The sequence below is a fragment of the Apis mellifera genome, linkage group LG13 (assembly GCF_003254395.2).
Source record: "Apis mellifera strain DH4 linkage group LG13, Amel_HAv3.1, whole genome shotgun sequence".
NCBI lineage: Eukaryota > Metazoa > Arthropoda > Insecta > Hymenoptera > Apidae > Apis > Apis mellifera.
In genome coordinates this window covers 9,844,971-9,865,562 of record NC_037650.1, presented here as the reverse complement: position 1 = coordinate 9,865,562, position 20,592 = coordinate 9,844,971, and the positions used below count along the sequence as shown (strand labels likewise).

General features: G+C 36.0%; 1 long non-coding RNA gene across 2 annotated transcripts in view; it reads left to right on the top strand.

Moving 5' to 3' along the window:
- The first annotated feature begins 801 nt into the window (after window positions 1-801).
- The window catches only part of LOC113219183, a 140,613-nt gene continuing 120,822 nt past the window's right edge, over window positions 802-20,592 (top strand). For both annotated transcript variants that reach the window (XR_003305931.1, XR_003305930.1), the window contains exons 1-2: window positions 802-2,433; window positions 4,652-4,770. This is a non-coding gene — a long non-coding RNA (uncharacterized LOC113219183). The remainder of the gene's footprint in view (window positions 2,434-4,651; window positions 4,771-20,592) is intronic.

Below are 20,592 nucleotides of genomic sequence, written 5' to 3'. Positions count from 1 at the left end.
GAGAGTCGAAGTAGAATTAATCCATATTAATTCTTTAATTAAAAAAAGAAAGATTTGAAAATTCCTTATTGCTAAATTTTTCAAAAAAAATTTGCGATCAAAAGTAAGTTTTCTGAATAAAAAATTAAATAGAATTTGAATTGATTTTGAAAAATTCTGAAATGATTCCCTCGAAGAATTCGAAGCAATCGATCTCTTCTTCCAAAAACATCGTTTCTAATTACAAAGATTTCTGGACGCCGGTGTGACTGGTTATTCGTTAAAAGCGTGTATAAAGCGTGCGCTTAAAAACCGGGTCATCCACTTCTCGCGAAAAATCGATACGAAATGTGGGAACACGGTTCTCGGTCTGACCACTGGTTGACTCGTTTCACTTGGTGCGTAGTGGACGGGGCATGGTCTCGTCTTCGATCGTTGTGATTCACGTCGTTAATCATCGTCGGTTGCTCCACTTTATCATTAGAAATTTTCAACTAGGGATCTAATTATACAGTTCATCGAAGAGGAAAAGGAAATTTGAAGTTGGAAAGAAACTTTTGAAGGGCGATCTCGATTACTTAATTCTTCTTAATGAAAAGTAGAGAATACTTTTGAAAGTATTTCTAGAAATTGTGAAAAGAAAATTTTACTCTTTTTTTTTTCTTTTCGATGTTTTCATTTTCTTTGTAACAATTTTACATAATTAAATTGATTAAATTAAAACTATTCCATTCGATTCTATTTATTAAAATTCTAAAAACTAAATGTCAATGTTAATGATATTCAATTTTTTTCTTTATATATATATATTATTACCTTCACTGAAGATAGAATTTCTTCGAAAAGTCGATCCATTTAACTAGGTGCATATATATATATATATACATAGATAAGATAATAAAGTGCAGAATCCAGGTGTATCTGTTTGATCGAGAAATTTCAATGTGACACAATTCGTGGTTTAGGCGACGTTCTCTACCTGTTGCACGCTGCTTTCATAGGAAATTGCCTTACCGACATATTGAACATTGTCATTCCTGTCTATGGACAAGCAACCTTGTGCAGAAATCCTACCACTGCAGGATTACAACGCCACCTTTTTCCCCCTCCTCCTCTATCGTTATCGGTCTCGGTGTGTATGATAAAGCATAACACTCGTTGCTCTCATTTTTATACGTATTTGCACCTGCCATGCAGCAATTTATCATCATACCCTTTAAAGATTATTGTGCTCGACGATATTGTTCCAATCATTTAATTTTGTAAACGTGATATGGAAAATATTTGGAAAGTGATCTTTATGATCCCTCTTCTCGATTATTTATCTTTTAAAAGTTTAAAAATTGTGTTTCTAAAAAAAAAAAAATAACGAGGATATTTTTTTATTCTATCTAGTGTGAAATTATTCTACGTTTGAGGAATTGAATTATTATATAAACATGGAGATCAGAAAAGGGGTCGCTGTTTCTCGATTTCTCGATTTTTCCAAGAATTTTTTTTTTTTTGGAAAGGAAAATTAGATCACGAAGAAATTCTGAGGAATATTTCGTAGAATTAATTTTCTTCTAGTCTGCGTGCCCTGAAAAGAAGAAGAACAAAAAAAGGAGTTATTTTGATCAAAAGAGAAAAGTTGTGGAAATGGTGCAACGAAATCAACAAATTTTCATCCCCCTAACTCTTGATTACTTTCGTCGAGGCAAAGAAAAATCCTCTCTCGATTTGTCCAATATCTTAATTAAGAGAGAACTATTCATCCATTAGAAATCTCAGGACGTAATATCAGAATTGATATAATTCCCGACTTCCTTTTCATCGAAAATTGAATTGGTCCCAATAATATACGAAATTTTGTAATCGAGATAGAAAAACTTAAAATTCCAAGGATCAAATTTTCCAATTTTCTTAATTTTCTCGAATATATTTCAACCAGGAAGTTGAAGAAACGAAACCAGGCTATTCTAAATTTTTCTCTCGTTCCATTTCTTTTTATGATTCTTTCTTTACCTTCAAAAAAGAAGAGATCAACATTAATACTAATATACAACGATCTTTGACGTTAAAAAGAAAAAAAAAATTTCGTCTTTTCAAAAGACGTTCACACGTCTTGTTGTTTCACACGTTTCGTTCTAATATGAACGCGCATCGCGTCAGGGAAATTAATTCTGCTTCGTAGAAGGATACTAAGTGTCTACCTGTTGCACCACGCTGTCAGACGAAGTGGTCTCGATCGTTTTTCGAGAATCGCGAAAGTGAAGGGAGAAATAGGCAGAAAGATAGAGAAAGAAAAGAAAAGAAGGAGAGAGAGAGAAAGAGAGAGAGAGAGAGAGCACTTGGCGAATGAAAAATTTTACGCGTCTACGCGTAGGAAGAAACCTACTGGTACGTCGCAACTTGTTGCTGGTCGCTCAGAGATCTCTCCACTTCTCGATTTCCGGTGACGCCTCTTGCACACAGGTATGCGATTAATTTTGAAACGAAGAAGAATTTCCATTCATCCGCGAGATACGTTCCAGATATAAGCAAAGACGTAAAGACGTTTTCCAAATTTTTGTGATGATGTGGTTTCTGTGATTTATTTTAATCAATTCTTTTTGAAAGCAATGAAAGAAATGTTTGAATGTTTTAATATTTTCTTTAAAAAAAAAGAAATTTATATTATATTTAATTTTCATAACTTTAAATTTATTGTACATGAATTATATAAACAGTAATTTCATTACTTGTACAAATTTATGTACTTTAATTTAAAAATTCTTCGAAATCACTTTTTTCTATAATTCTATAATTTCCTCTCACCTTTTCTACTCGTCTCTATTCTCTGATCTACGTTTAATTATGGGGAAAGATACCGTAAATCCTTCCAGTTAGACTTTCTTCTTATATATATGTATATATATTAGCTTGTTTTAAAATTAATTCCTTTTTAATTACGTGCACCAAGACATCTCATCTTACGACCACAGTTTATCGATATTCCTTTGATGGGAATAAAAAAGAGAGAGAAAGAGAGAAAGGGGAAAAAAGGAATTCACTCGGCCACCGTTTCAATCCCTTCGAGCCTGTTTCATTCAGAAAGCTCATCTCCTCATCTCCTTTGTCCAGGAATATTTCGTTTCTTTCATTCCTTTCTTGTCTCTACCGATTTTCGATATCTCTCGAATTATCGGCCCTCTTGTTGGATGGCCGAAGGGTCAATGTAATAATTTCCAAATGCAACATTTGGATTAATATTTCAATTAATAATACTTGTGAACTTACTACTTCACACTATTATATTTAAGAATAATTGAGAAATAATTTATCTTGTTGTCAATTCTATTAATTTTGTATTCCAAATAAATATGTAAATTATTTCACGGTGCATTTAGCTATTAAAATATTTTACGTGTTTGTGAAATCGATCGATTTTATGTACATTTAATAACGTAATAGATACTCGAATTCTAAACGCGAATTTTGATTATCGAGTGTAAAGTTACCATGAAATGAATTCTTGTTACGTAATTATTACAAAATGCAAGCAATAATTACTTCAATTATTCAGTATTTGGAGCGATAAAATTCTTTTTTATAAAAAATATTTACTCACTCAATTAGTAAATATAAATATTTCGTACAATAAATATCTATATAATAACATAAGAAGAAATAATCAAGAATAATAAAGAACTCTGAAAAGTTTACATAAGACAGAACGAGACAGAGACAGCTTTATCTTCTGTACACCGCCACAGCGTGGCGCGACGTGTCATCCCATCTCCATCTCGCTCCATCTAACGCAACCTTAATTCACTTATTTACCTTAATAAATAAATAAGCCTCGACCAACGTTTTTTATACATCAATTTTTACTTTTCGCTTTGACTTGTACAAACATATTTCACGAATAACACAATATTTTGTATTTAATTTCCTCTCTTTAAGGTATTAACCTTTAAAAAATATTTGCTCGAAAAAAGATTGGCTCGTTAATCGAGTATGCTAAAGGATAAACTATTTTCAAAGTTGTTGGCCGACAATATCGCACGTTTTCACGATACTTCACCACGTCCTTCTCCATCGAGCACCGCGAGAGGAATTCGTTCGAGAAACGCGACAAAGGGACGATTGGAGTGACGGAGAGGAGGAGTCAGGAAAAATTCGAAATATCCGTCTCGTTGAGTTATGCCCGGACAGGGAAGGGACTCACCTGTTGCTTGTTAATTCGTCGCCAGGGAAGGAGGGTCGAAGGGTGTGTTGGGAAAGAGGGTTGGAAAAAAGAGAGGGATCCGTTCTCCTTTTTTCGTGCAACATTTAAACAATTCTCTTCGACACGCGGCATACGCGAACCTGTTGCGCCGTTAATTTAATGAAAAATTCAGGCTCTAACTCGAGCGCCGACCTGGAATTTCATGGAGGAGGACGTGTGGAGGACGTCTTCAGGAATGTCTCGCGCTTTACTCGCCTCGAACCAAGCCTTCTTTGTGAAACCCGTTTCGTGAAATGAACCCTGAATAAGGAAGAAGAGCTTGCACCGACATCTCGACATGTCTCTCCACGATTTTAATTTCGAATGATTTTCGAAGCTTTTATCAGACATCGATCGTTGAGCTTTCATTTCGATAAAGATTGAATAAGATAAAATTTGAAGACATCGGAACAATTATTACAATTAAATTTTTCTTAATTACAGATGCTGTGGGAAGAGAATTTTCATCGTATCCTCGTTCTTGGATGATCGATCGTTTATATATATTGTGATATTTTGTGAACGATTGAAATTTACCTGTGGACACCAGTTACCCAATTATGGTGAGTCAATCAATTCGATTTTAACTATCCATTATTAATTTTAAGATGTAATAATATTTCACGTATAATTAATGTTGTCATCGTTTAAATGAAATGTAACAATTATCCTGAACTGTTTACCGTTTGAAATATGATATTCGTAAAATTGTTCAATATTTAAAAACTTTTATCAATTGAAGCAACATCCTTAATCAAAAATCCCTTTTTCGTTACGAATAAAACAACAATGTATCGTTAGACGAGATTCTAACGAAATTGAAAAGCGTGCCTGATTTTATCCGAAGTCAGTTCGGTAGGCAGTACCCAAGGAATTTAATTTAACGAGCAATTTTTTTTCCATCGACTTCAGGAGAAATAAAGTTTCGGGAAGAAAAGGTTCGCCAGAGGCATCCGTGTCGCTATCGATCGCCACGGTGTGCCGTTTTCGCGTTACGTTCTTCCGCTTCCGGTCGATCTTCAACGTTGTTGTCCGATGGTATTGCTGAAATTAATTGCTCCGTGGTTTATTTTTCTCTCCTTCTTCTTCTTCTTCTTCTTTTTTTTTTCTCGAAATTCATTCACTTCGAAAATAATATTTCGTTATATCGAAACGAAAAGAGGTTAGGTATCAATGAAGTCATTCTCCGTATCGTAAATCGAGTTTTTACAAATGTATACAATTTGCGCTTATGAATATTTCATAACGGATAGGTTTAATCGATAATTTATATCTCAATCTTGTACAGTAAAGTTTAATCAATTATAATTTTTGATTCATCTGAAATATTTCCAAAATTCGAACGTCATACGAATCGAAATATTCTCCTTCGTGAACGGTGTTAATCTGAAATCGATACGATTTCTCGTTCCCGAGATATCGTCGTTCAAACCGAGGTGTAATTTTGAACGGCTCCGCTATCCGGCTGTCCTCGTCTCGCACACGCGGCCCTCTCGCTTGCGCTCGCTCACCTGACCTATCCTAAACACAGATGGCATAACTAGTCGGTGCGCTGACTCATGCCTCTTTCCTATTCTTACGAGCAACGTAACACGTAAGTAAATAGCTGCTGAAAGGAAAAGTAGGTCACGGTGTATCCTCGAATCTCAGCCGCCATCTTGCCACCTCGCGTGCATTTCATAACACGCTCGTATCTCGAAAGTGAATTGGAAAATATCGATGATGAAACAATGTCATAATATCGTTAAAATTGGAAAATAAAAATGCATTAATTCTTGATCAACTATACAACTTCTCTTAAGAAACAACTATTGTTATCGATTAATTATTTTACACGGTGTATCCTCGAATCTCAGCCGCCATCTTGTTACCTCGCGTGCATTTCATAACACGCTCGTATCTCGAAAGTGAATTGGAAAATATCGATGATAGAACAATGTCATAATATCGTCAAATTGAAAAATAAAAATGTATTAATTCTTGATCAATTACACAAATTCTCTTGAGAAACAACTATTGTTATCGATTAATTATTTTACACGGTGTATCCTCGAATCTCAGCCGCCATCTTGCCACCTCGCGTGCATTTCATAACACGCTCGTATCTCGAAAGTGAATTGGAAAATATCGATGATGAAACAATGTCATAATATCGTCAAATTGAAAAATAAAAATGCATTAATTCTTGATCAACTTCTCTTGAGAAACAACTATTGTTATCGATTAATTATTTTACAATGCACAATGTTATCTTCTGCTCGGCTCGGGAGATTTAGATTTACCCACGACAAGGTCTACCCCGGCAAACGGTGTCAAACGAAGAGCGATAAAGCTTTATTTACGAGGCTCATGATAGCGGAGTCCATTTTGCAGCACATCGTATACGAGAAAACGATTAAGGATGCGCTTTAGCCGGCCGTCTCTCCTGCCCGTTTTAATGGGCCACCATCCCGGAATTCATTAGGCGATTGTCTAATTAAGTTAATCGACTCGGGCTCGTCTTGCCGTCATAAAAGTCGCGTCGCGCGCCCCGACACCGACGCCAGACACGTTTTCGCCACCGAAATTGTTGCTTTACCGTGGCCTAATGGCGATGCAAGTTATGGCCCGGTTTATTCAATGGCGGATGAGAAGGATTACGAGATTGCTTGGATCTATATTCTTTATTCTTTTTTTTTTTTCATTAGATTCGAATCGTTGGATCTTCTTGGATCAAAGAATTTTTTTATCAATGCTTTCATGAAGGAATACTAATGTTAGAAATTATTTAGTAATTTTTTCAAACTGAAATGGAACAATGATATGATAAAACGATTGAAACAACTTATTATTTAACATTGATATATTTTTCTACTTTTCGAAAGTAAAGTAAAGTAGTCCAAGAGTGGAAAACTATAATCCCTGCCAGAAGCGATTCGACATTACGAGGGATACTTGGAGAGTGGTTTGTCACTTGAAGAGGTTTCAACAAATAAGGAGGGCAGCTCCGTTTTCTGGCAATCGTTTAAAAATCGATTCCTTTTCCAAACCAATCCCAAAATAATTCCAAAAAATAGATCGAAATTCTATTCATTGAATATTATCTGATATTAAATTTTTTTCCCTTCGAAATCGATCTAAATTATCTAAATTTCAATTGGTTCCATTTAATCGACCGTTTCTCCCCGCGTGTTGTATTAATTTATATTAAATCGTATTTCACGACAATACGTAATGCTCATTATCAATCGTCAAAATAATCATTACATTTCCGTGCACGGTCAGCTCGTGGTGGCCGTGGCACAATCGGGGGTGGATGGCCAAAAATCCACTCGAATCATCAAATGAAATCGAGAATCCCATTCCTCCCCCTCGGCCAATCCCCCCCCACTCTTGCCGCAGAGCATTACCACTAATAAGCCCCCACTGAGCGGATCAATACGATCATTCCACGATCATTGATATCCCCTCCCTCCCCCGGCAAATGATCCGGCCCGAAACGGGTCATAAATCCGCGGCCTATTACCCACCACGTGGCTCGCGGTTATTCGAGTTCAAGCGATCGTTCCTAATTATATGTCGCGTTTAATTGGGAACTTTTAATTAAAAGTGGCCGCGACACCGAGGATCGAAACGGCGAAACACACGGCCCATTAGGCGAATCTCGATTCGAATAATAAGGGGGAATGCGGATGCGGAGAAAAAGCGTATACAGGGTGCTCCAATTTTTAGGTGCCAATTTCTTCTTCTTTTTTTTCTTCTTCTTCTTCTTTTACATTTTGTGGTTTATCGTATGCTGATGTAAAAATATATGAATCTCTCTTTCTTTATCTATCTATCTATCTCTTTTTAAATGTTCATTTATAAATATACTTTTTTCAAAATTATGGGTATTGTTACTTCCTATTTTTCAATGTTTTAATAATTGGCCTGAAACCAGCAGATGAGAAAAATTTAATACTTCGACAATTTATTAAATTTATAATAATAATCGGTTTAACGATTCTAGTATCAAAATAATTTTAACAAGTAATCGCTTAAACTTTCTTGGAAATTTTTAATTTATTTTATTTCTTCTTAATTTGATTAATATAATCTATAATTCTGATCGAAATCAAAATAACAAATAAATAAATATAGTTCTAATGAAGCTCGTCTCATCTCGTCTCATCAAATGACAAAATGTGTTCTTTGCCATTTCTCTCTGGACTTAGAATCTGAATCTTACGCCAGTAATAATAATAACAATATAATCCATCGAGTTTGAAAACCGGTTTCTTCGATTTCTATCCTAACGATGACAATCGGCTAAACAACGAAACAACGCCTCTCGCTTTAATTCCATCGGTGGAAAACGGTTCATTTCTTCTTTTATTTTTCCGTTTCTTTATTCCTTCTCTCGTTTCGAAAGCCGATCGCTAACAATCGTTTCGATTGTACGCACGATGTGTAAGGGATACGGGCGCGCGATATTTCGTCGCGAGAATAATCCCACAGCCTCTCCCCCTCCCCCTCCCCTTTGAACGTCACTTTCCATTTGCACGTACGGAATTAGCGAACCGCACGGACGAAACGCATCAATCGAGAGGATCAGAGTCGGATAATTTGTTGCCTCTATCCTTCCTATCCTCGAGCCTATCGCGGACAAATGGTGAGATGCGAGAGGGCTTGGGTAATACACGCTTGGAATAAAAGGCTTTAAAAGGGAGAAGCTACCTCTCGATGGGGTTTGTAGAGGTGGTTTTTTTTTTCCCTCTTTCCTTTTTTTTTTTTTTTTTTTTTTTTTTTTTAGGGCTTGGAAACGGTCGCAGAGAATGGAGAGGTGGTCGGAGGGCGAGAGAAGCGCGGGACGTGCGAACGCGTTGAATATGTATTAAAACATGGCAGATGAAACGTTAACTAAAACATGAGACACAGGTTCGAACCGGTGTCTCCACGCTACGATGAAATTCCAAACAGGCTTTCGCGTGTATACACACTGGTGGAAGGAAAATTTAGTTCATGTTGAATTTAGGGTACGGCATTCAATTCCCATGGTCTTGTCGCTGATAGGTATTAAAGTAGCGTTGTAGTTCGCTTCTGTAAGGCAGGGAATTTAATCAGGGGATCGCTGCTTAATTTTCTTCTACTTAATCGATATTAACCGAATCTTTCGTTAAAGCGTTGAGCTCTTGAGAATTGGTAAAATAAATTTTATCAAATTAAAGACACTTGTTTAAAATAATATTGAAATTGTTAAAGGAAGAACGTACATTGAGACAATTTATGTCAAACAGAAAGAGAAAAAAAGAGAGAAACAAAAGAAAAGATATTAGTTGCTCTTGTAGCAAATTTAATCAAAGAATCTTAATTTTCAGCTACTTAATTTTCTTCTTAATTGATATTAACAATTTTCGTAATTCGTTAAAATGTTGAGAATTGATAGAATAAATTTTATCAAATTAAAAAAACTTGTTTAAAATAACGTTGCACGTCGTAATTGTTGAAGGAAGAGCGTATTTCGCGGCAATTTATGTCAAACATAGTATGTCAAATTAGTATGTTTAATACTAGTTGCTCTTGTAGCGAATTTAATCAAGGAATAGCTACTTAATTTTCTTCTTAATCGATATTAACGATATTTCGTTGAACTCTTGAGAATTAATAAAATAAATTTTATCAAATTAAAAAAAACTTGTTTAAAATAACGTTGCACGTCGTAATTGCTTAAGGAAAAACATATTTCGTGGTAATTTATGTCAAACAGAAAGAGAGAAAAAGAGAGAAACAAAGGAAAAGACACTTAATTTTCTTTTTAATCGATATTAACCGAATCTTTCGTTGAGAACTGATAGAATAAATTTTATTTTTATTTTATTTTTTATAAATAAAAAAACTTTAAAATAACGTTACCGTAATTGTTGAAGGAAGAGCGTATATCACAGCAACTTATGTCAAGCGGAAAAAGAGAGAGAGAGAGAGAGAGGAAATGGAAAAAAAAAGAAAAAGAAATTGGAAACGTATTTTCAATGGCACCGATGAAGGACCGATACTCGTGAAACGAAAACCGCAACGAAATGCAGCGATGTGCACGCGAGTAAACCGCATCCGGCTAATTTATCGGTCCGTACTCGCCTTCCCTCCTCGATGTCATGGCGGTGAACAGGAATGGAGGTCGAAGAACGCGATTATATAGGTTCGGGTATTTAAATGGAAACTTCTACTGTATACACAGAGAACATCTATTTAGGATATTCCTCTTAACCAAGGGGATGGAGGGGGAGGTTATCGGGCAAAAAATGCTCGCGGAGACTGGGTATTATGATAATATTCCATAGAATTGGCCGGATTGATATTTTGGTTGAATGGAAAGTTCCAGCGCGATAACGTTCAACGTTGTAATTTATTGCTTTCTGCTTTGGGAATTTTTTCGAAGGAAAGAAAGAAAGGAAAGATTTCGATTACGCGAATTAAAGTTGGATAAAGATGACGTTCGAAGATCGAGGAAAAAGAAGGGAGGTTGATTTAAATTTGAACGAACAGGGGGAGGGAATAAAAGCGATATATTTTTTGATCGAAGAAATTTAGTAGATTAGGAAGTTGTTAAGAAATTACGGGCATATTCCACGATCAAATTATAGTCGAGTTCGTAATAAATTTTAGAATAATGATGGAATTTTAACAATTTTCGAGTATCGAGCTAAGTTAATAGCACGATAGTTATAGTCAAGTTGATTATGATTTTCGAGCTATAATTAAAGTAACGAAGCACTCTTTGGAAGCATTATATTTTAGTAGAGTGTACTGTTTATTATTAAGAGTATTAAAAGTTGCAAATTAATTGCTAGCAATTTGTCAAGCGGTATATTAACGAGAAATATTTTTTTTTTTTTTAAAAAAATCGATGAGATTGAAATAACATGTTTACATGAAATAGATTCGTTCACATCGTAGATCTTTATTTTATTTCTTTCCATTTAAAATTTTCTACTCGATTTCGAAGCGTTGGATAAAAATCAATAATAATTTTTTCAATTCTCTTCGAATTTAATTACTTTAATTACTCTCGTTAAAGATAAAATAAAATGAAAAAACAAAATTTAAAATCCTTCAAAATCTTTTTTCAATAAAGATCTCTCGATAAAGATTTTCAATTAATTTCTTGCCCGATCGAAAAATCAATAATAATTTTTTCAATTCTCTTCGAATAATATTCCTTTTAAAAAAATCATTAAAATGATTAATTAAAAGTAAAATAAAAAAAGAAACAAAATTTAAAATCTTTTTTCAATAAAGATCTTTCGATAAAGATTTTCAATTAACTGATTTCTTGCCCGATCAAAAAATCAATAATAATTTTTCCAATTCTTTTCGAATAATATTCGTTTTAAGAAAAATCATTAAAATGATTAATTAAAGATAAAATAAAAAAAGAAACAAAATTTAAAATCTTTTTTCAATAAAGATCTCTCGATAAAGATTTTCAATTAACCGATTTCTTGTCCGATGTAAAATTGTTTCGATACACTTTGAGCGTCCTTAAAGGTGCTTGTGCGAGCTTTATTGCTGGTATCACATTGTTTATCGACGTCCTTCCCTCAGGACACGACGTACAAAGCCCTCTCTTACGAAAACAAATCAAGCACGATGAAGCATAGTGTATCCATGGCGAATACATCTCGTTGCGTTATAGGGTTATAACAAGCTGACGTGATTGTCCCCTTCCCTTAAAGCCTCTTCCAATGATAAGTTTATTTTACAAACTATTATCCGTCTTAATTATATCCAAATTATTTGCGCACCAGATAATTTCTCATCAATTCCAATTCCAACAATCTAATTATACGACGAATTCTTCCAACATTCTTACTTACATTCATCAAAAAAAACGTCACATTACAAATATTTTCCAACCTGAACAAAAAGAAGAAGAAGAAGAAAAAAACAACTTTATTTTGTCATTTTCTAAGATTAATCATCGAGCAAACGTACGCCAAACGTGGAAATAACATTGATAATAGTTGATTTGTAATTCCCGGTATTATTGATTCAGATAATAGACGAAGCTACTCAAACGTCAATTTCCATTTGCCTGGTTAAAATTAGCCACGTTTCGCGAAACCGCGTGAAACGCATCAATCGGCAAACGAACGAAACGCATCGAATCCTTCTCTCCCTCTCTCTTTCTAACTTTTCCCATCCCTTTCCACCTTTCCTCTTCGATGCGCTTTTTCGCGTGTGGGAATAACGCGAGCCGATTTATTTATACGCTCCACGCGGAAATTGCTATACGAGATATCGTCCCATAGATTATATCGAGCGTAACGGATGTCGCCCGATAAATCATTATTGCGAGAGCCAATTATGATAATTACAACGGTGGAACGTCGATAATGTTGTTTCCACGTATTAATGCCCGTGAACACGAACATCGCTTACTTTTTTTTCTTTTTTGTGAAATCATTTTTGATCGAGCGACGATGAATTAACGTAGCTATTCATTTTATTTATTTACTTTCTTTCTCCTTCCATTAAAATTATTGGAACAGATTTTAAAAATTAGGGAAATCAGTGTCTCAATTTATTCATCTGTTATTTCCCTGTTTAATCGAGAATTGATTTCTGCAATTTTCATTGAAACTAACTCGAGAAATATAAAAAACTATATATATATATATACACTTTCGAAAAATTAAATTACAATTCACTACTATTGATTACAAGTTAATTCTTACCCTATATATATATACACAACGGTGAACGAATCAGAGAGAGTGGAAGGTGCGGGCGTAATAAATATCGCGGAGGAAGAGAAAAAAAAAAAAAAAAAAAGGAAACCGGCGCGTGACCTGAATATCAGGCGATTCGGTGTTACGTTCAACGTAAACGGGTGAAATATAATGTGAGATAAGCGCGCGAAATAATGTCACGCTGATGCGACATCGAGCCGCGCGCCATCTAGGAGTGGGGGAAGGACGAGGAGAACAAGGATGGGGAAGATTGTGAGAGGAAAAAAGTTTCTCGATGCTCTGCGTTGTATCCAACGTTGTGTACACACAACGTGCGGATAGATTTGAAAAAAAGGGAGGAGGAAGAAGGGTGGAGAGAGAGAGAATGCGAGACGAAAAAAAAAGAGAGAGGGGGGAGAGAGAGAAAATGCAAGACGAAACAAAAACAAAACACAACGGAGGAGGGGGAGGAGGATGATAGTGGTGGTATGAGATACAAAAGATAGAATAGGCGGTGAAAAGTTTTCTCGGCCGATAGGAATGGAGGAGATGTGCGGACAGAAAAGCAGGCCCGAATTCGGGTCAATGGGAAACGGAATGGGAAGAACTGGGACGTTTTTATCATTCTTTGAAGTCTCCATCGGTCTTTTTAATCCCCTTTCTCTTCTCCTCCTTTCTTCTTTTTTTTTTTCTCCTTTTTTTGGTCTTTTATCAGGAACCATTCAATTTTTCTCCTTTTAACTTTGCCTATCATCGATGAATTTGAAATGTGAAATATATTAACTCTTTAACTAACATAGAAAAGAGATGATCGAAATTGGAAAAAACGTGGAGGGATTGAATACATTAATCTTCTTTTTCTATAATATAAAAATGAATATTTCCGATCTAGGTATTAGTTTTATGATTAATGCAAAATTCTTTGTCTTACATTAATACAGGATTTTATATTCTATTCCTATAGTTGGTTCGGAATCCTGATTAATTTTCCAAACGTACGGTTATGCAATTTAATTCTATACATAATACAATATTCAACAGTTATTATATTAGATATACATATATGTAACTAATGTTATTATAGTTAGACATAGAATTGAATATGTGCATACGATATTTCTAAACAAGATTATAATGTATTCTCCAATATGGGAATAAGATTATAATGTAAATATTTCACAATGTATTCTCTAGTGATAACGCTATATTCCTAATTTAATTCTCTGTGCGAAAGATAATATTTTTAATATTATAGGTATAATATATTATAAATAATTAATGAAATAAACATACAGTATAATTGTGCACTGTATGAAGCATTAAATAGAAATAAATTGATTAGTTAACCAGTGATAATAACAAAATAATTTTCTCTTTTGATATACATGGAGTGAGATAGGATAGAGTGAGATAGCTTTCTCTTCGTTTCACCATCGCGCCACCGCGTGGCGCTCTATGTCATTTTGTCTCCGTCTCTCTTCAACTAATATAATAAAATATTTTTCTATACTCAATTTTTCCATTTACTTTAATCCAATAAAATTGACTCTTCAAAAAAGTGTCTACGAATATTATAAAAATAATCGATATTATTCGTAATATTTAATAATAAATGAAATAAATTTTACTTCTTTATATATGCATCAATAAATTGATCCAATAATTATTAAATATTTCTTTCTTCTAACTTTAATTTATTAACAATTTACATCTTTTTAGAAAATTTTAATTCAAAAATTTTCCTCGGCTATGGGAAATGATCGTTAAAATATCCGAGAGGAAATCCGATCCACGATGAAATTTTGTTACCGACGGAGCATCGGTACCGTCTTGGAAAAAAGATATACGATTGTTGGTATTAAAAGGTTATCGCTGTTCGATCCGAGATTTCCTCGCTGAAACTAGAAATCTTTCTCTCTTTCCTTTCTTCTATCTTCCCCTCATGTTGTATCGCGTTACGTGAATTCGATGCCAAAGTAAAGGAAAATACATTTAATGGCTTGCTGGTTTTTTTCAGACCACTTCCGCGCAACCTCTTCCCATCGTCGTTGGTTTCTCCGTCACGTTTTTCCACCTGGCCACCTTTTAAAAACCGATCCCGCGTGAAAATAGGATTTCAACCCGATGAAAATCAACGTTTCTCCGCCACGAAAATTTCATCGCCGGAAATTAATTTCCAATGTCTTACTTGTTTTATCGAACCACTCTAAATTATAACACGAAGTTGAAATATTTTAAGACGATTGATTTTCTTCCTTGAACGACTTGAATCCAGACGAATATTTCCTTTACAATGAACTTTTCCTTTGAAACGATCTCACAATTTTTCGATGTTTCTTGTTGCCTTCCTTTTAAACAAACATTGAAACGTAATAATTGATTCGTGGATAACGATATTATTACGTTATATTCTCGAGAAATCACGTTACTAAAAAATGAATTTCGCAAGAGGGAAACCAACCGAGGGAACTGTTTTTTGTTGTAAATCGTCGTTTAAATCTCCTCTTGAATGGATGTACATCACGAGAAGTGGACGAAATCAAAGAAAGGCCGGGTAGAAAGGACATTTTACATTCCCGCAAACCACTTTTCGCGCCCCAATCCCAATAAAAGTCAGGCCGCGCATAAAGCGGCTAAATAACATCCCTTCGATCGCATTTGAAATCGCGTAACAAGGGATGAAAGGCCGTGACATGCAAGGGAATGGCGGCACCCCGTTTTCCACCACCCCTTCTCGCCCCCCCTCGCTCGCATTCGAATCGAGTTAAACCTTAATCAAGCGTAACTGCCTGCACAAACGTAACTTTTAACAGGCCAATAAAGCGGAGGAAATGAAAATCGTCGATGAATCGTCGCGGCCTGCGCGTGCGCAACACTCGCCCGTGCAACAATGGCGGCCTGCGTGCGAACGCGTTTTGAAAAAGCGATTTAGAGAGAGAGAGAGAGATGGAAGAGAGGAAAAGAGAGGTTAGGTTTATCGTGGCAGGGCGACTAAAACGCGTCGTCGGTGACGCGGACGAATTTATCGATGCTACACGTCGATTAGAATTGTGCGAACTCGGTGAACCGCGATTCACTTTTGCTTTTTGCACGAAAATCCTCCTCCGCCTCCGCGCTTCGCCCGGCCTTTTTCAGGGAACAACGGCCCCTGGTGGTCGCTCGACCGAGGAATCGAGTGAAGGCCGGCTCGCATTCAATCGCCGCGTTGTTGCGACTCACTGTTACTCTCGATTATTGCTGTACCTGGACTCTGATAAACTCCCGAATTTCCGGCATGGACTTCTGTTTCCATCCTTGTTATGATTTGGAATTTTTTTTTTTTTTTTGATAGAAAGAAAGGAATTTATAGAAGGAATGTCCTAAAATTAACGCAAGGTTTGAATTAAATATAAAAGAGAGTTTTTAGTGTTTAGATATTTATTTTTTAAGTGAATCATAAAGTACATAGGATAGAGTTATTTATGGAATAACACATTGGGCAAATGGCTTCCATGGATTTGTTGGCACATACGCACCCTTTCGTCGAAATTTTTCATCACCTTTCTGCATAATTGTGGCTGAATTTCGTTGATGCAGCGTTTAATTTCCTCTTGTAATGCACGTGTGATTGTGGGATTGTTGACATAGACCTTTGATTTCAAATAACTCCATAAGAAGAAATCTAATGGTGTTAAATCACACAATCTAGGAGACCAATTCTGTTCACCGAAACGAGAGAATACATGACCAGGAAATGTCTCATGCAGTAATTGAATCGTTTCATTGGCTATATGACATGTGACATCGTCTTGTTGAAACTACATATTGGCCACATCAATATCATCGAATTTTGGCAGAAAGAACTGTGTTATCACATCGCGATATCGAACACCATTAACAGTTGCTGTTTGAATTTCGTTGATGCAGTGTTTAATTTCCTCTTGTAATGCACGTGTGGTTGTGGGATTGTTGACGTAGACCTTTGACTTCAAATAACCTCATAAGAAGAAATCTAATGGTATTAAATGACACGATTTAGGAGGCCAATTCTGTTCATCGAAACGAGAGAGTACATGACTAGGAAATGTCTCATGTAATAATTGAATCGTTTCATTTGGTGTATGGCATGTGGCATCTTGTTGAAACTACATATTGGCCACATCAATATCATCCAATTTCGGCAGAAAGAACTGTGTTATCATGTCACGATATCAAGCACCATTAACAGTTGCTGCTTGACCAGCCTCATTCTCAAAAAAGTATGGTCCGATGATGCCTCCTGTCCAAAATCCGCACCAAACAGTGACACGTTGTAGGTGCATTTGTTTTTCCCTAATCATACGTGGGTTCTCCGAACCTCAAACACAATTTTGACAATTTTGGCGATTAACAAAGCCATCGAGATGAAAATGTGCTTCATCACTTAGGATTATTTTGTGGCCGCCAAACTTTCATTATTTTTAAAATATTGTTCAATAATGAAGACACGTTGTTGTATAACGCTCCATTTTTACTAATCCTAAACTCTCAGCTATCAAACTGTTCTTTTTTCAAGGTTGCCAACAACTTGATGCAAAAATGGCGGCAAATTCAAATCTTGCATTAATTTTGGAACACCCTATATTTATTTTGATGTTTTCCTTCTCTCTCTTTCTCTCTTTCTTTCAGAATTTAACGAGAAACCTTTTGTCTCGAATTCGAAAGATCAATTAATGGGATTAAAAAAAGAAAAAGAAAGAGAAGAGAGAATATAGCGATATTCGTACTCTATTCAGAATTGGGATAATTCACAGATACATATATGTATGTATATACATACATAGGATAACGAGAGATGAACACTTGGGCGTAAATTTTCCACGATACAATCAACAAATTGGCCACGTATCAGCCCAGCATGCGAACCTCTGTATCTATCAGTGCAAAACAGGGGAATTTAACGTTATAAATGTTGAACCGTCGAGGGATCGGTGAATCGAAACGCGGGGTAGATCGACTGCTCGACAAAGGGTGGTCGATCGATTTTTCATGGCGGCAGCGTGTTTGGCGGGCGAGGAACGCCGACAGGGAGACGGAAAGTAGCGATGAATATCGGATGGAATGCCACGAGCCTCAAATATTCGGGCACGGTTATGATTTAGAGCTGTTTGCCGATTGATTTTTATTTTCCTTGGAATGCCCGCGCCCAATACCGCCGGCATTTCGCGTGCATCGATATTAAAAACAGATACGCGTGAAATTGGTACCGCCTCCCCATCGTTATTGATGACTCGTGGCGGATGAGGCACAAGTGGCGGTGCTCGTCCCGTGCGCACCCTCGCCCTGGATCATGGTCGATGTAATTACCCAGTGGTTGGAAATTTGTTTCGATCGAGAGAAAAAGAAAAAAACGAAGAGAAAAAATTTTCTTTCCATTTGATTTCGACGAATTAAAATTTTGAGGAAAAAAAAAAATAAACATTAGCATCGTGACATTATTCTTAATTCTTCGACATTCTCTCATCTCTCTCTCTCTCTTATCTCTCTCTCATCACAGATACTCTCTTTCTCTCTCTCTCTCCCTCTCTCTCATCTTTTCCTCTCATCACTCTCTCTCTCTCTTTCTCTCTCTTTCTCTCATCTCTCTCTCATCACTCTCTTTCTCTCTCATCACACTCTCTCTCTCTCTCTCTCTCCTTGCGAATCAATTCATTCCATTCCACTAAAGAAGCCATCCCTCCCTCCCTCCCCTCCCTCTGATTTCACTTCGGAATACCTAAATACAATTTTTCCCCCGTGGCATTGTCGTGGCCGTTTCCTGATTTAATGAAACTCGAACGTCTGGTGGCACGGAGGCATCCGGCCGGGGAACTTTATCGGGTCATGAAGTGTGACTGGTAAATGAAACGAAATAGAGGAGAGGCGAAGGTTGGTTGGCAGCGGGGATATACGTGGCTGGCAGCGAATACGAGGGAGATAAGAAAAAAGTTGGAAGTGAAATATAAGTTTCGACAGAAAGAGATACGGTGGTGGGTGGGGGGGGGGAGGGTATGGGTGAAAGCGAGCTGGTATTACCAGGAATTCCGGAATATGGAAGGAAGGAAGAAAGGAAGGGGAAGGGGGGAAGGCAGAAGGCCGTGCAGGCAGATAGCACATTTTTTACTCGAGGCTCAAGCCGAGGTGAACTGATGGACCGTGGATTCGAACGATAGTTGATTGTAGCTTGCGAATCAGGATGAAAATAAATCGTCGACTCTCTGTCGCGAGAGAGAGATTCCTTCTCTGGCTGTGGATAAGATAAGTTCGAGACTTTCAGCCGGCGCTTCCTTTTTTTTTTTTTCCTTTCTTCGAGGAATAGATTGGAAAAGATTGGATGCGTTTGAGAAATTAGTTTCAGAAATTTATTTATTTTGAACAGAGATTCGAGGATTTTCAACGGCACTTAATTTAAACAAATAGTTGTTGTGAAATCCTTTTCGTATCCTCGATCTAAACAAAGGTATTTTATTATTAGCAGCAATGGGCCCCATCTTGTAATATCATCGTAGTTAATCATTTAAGTAATTGTTTATTAAAATGCTCGAATAACATTTATTCGCAGCTATTACAATCCGTTTGCCATTACAATTATTTGCAATTATTATTATGTCTTGGACAATAAATTATTAAAGTAATTTCAAACTTCTCAGTTTGCATTTTCATTATTCGAAATAATGATTGGAGGAAGAAGTAAGGTATATGAAAATCTTCAGATTAGTTAGAATAAAATAGAATTCAGATGGAATTTAATGAATAGTGTCAGAGTGCAGTTAAAATCAGTCATTATTAATTCGTTCAATGCTCATAACACAAACTATTGCACAATCCTATGATTGGTAGATCCTTCGAGTAATAGTTTAGACATTTGTGCAAATATTCAAAGTCGTTTAGCCTTTTAATGATTAATTTTCAAAGAACTAATGCTCAGATGTTATTTTCTCAGGATTGTTTATCTCCACTTTAAACACTTCTTTGACAATCTTGACATCACATGCTGCATAACAGCAAAACAGCTGTAATTCGAATATTCAAAATCGCAAAAATTATTTTCATTTATGAAGTCATGTTAACTATAATCATCCAAGATTGGAAGCTGAAATATTTTCGAAATTATTAATCAGTTTATTCCTACGCACAATTATCATCTTAATTACTCGAATTCACAAATTAAACAAATTCTTACAAAGAAATAATTAGCCTATTAGGATATTACGAGAAATAAAAAACATTTTCATATTATATTAATACGTTAAAATTCTCTAAATTCCATTACCTACACCAATGCAACGAGATTTGAATAGAAACAAAAATACATATATATATATATATATATATATATATATATATATATATATATATATATATATATATATATATATATATATATACACAATACAACTCACCAATACGCTTCGAAAAACTTCTTATTCCAAGCCACGAAAATTTCACAAACACACACATACACGTATCCTGGAACGAATATCTTTCTCTCTTCCTCTTGTTCCAAGCATCCCACCGGTGCGGTTTCGAGGACTATAATTCTCGGCCGTCCGTTCTAATACTCTTTATAGCCGGGGCACAAAGGTGTCCGCCGGTTAAAACTTCCATCCGTGGGGGGTTGGAGGTCCGTAAGTTAGATTTGAAGGTGGGAAACGAGGACTCGTAGCGGCTTGCGGCTTGTCCCTCCCTCTCCACGTTCCT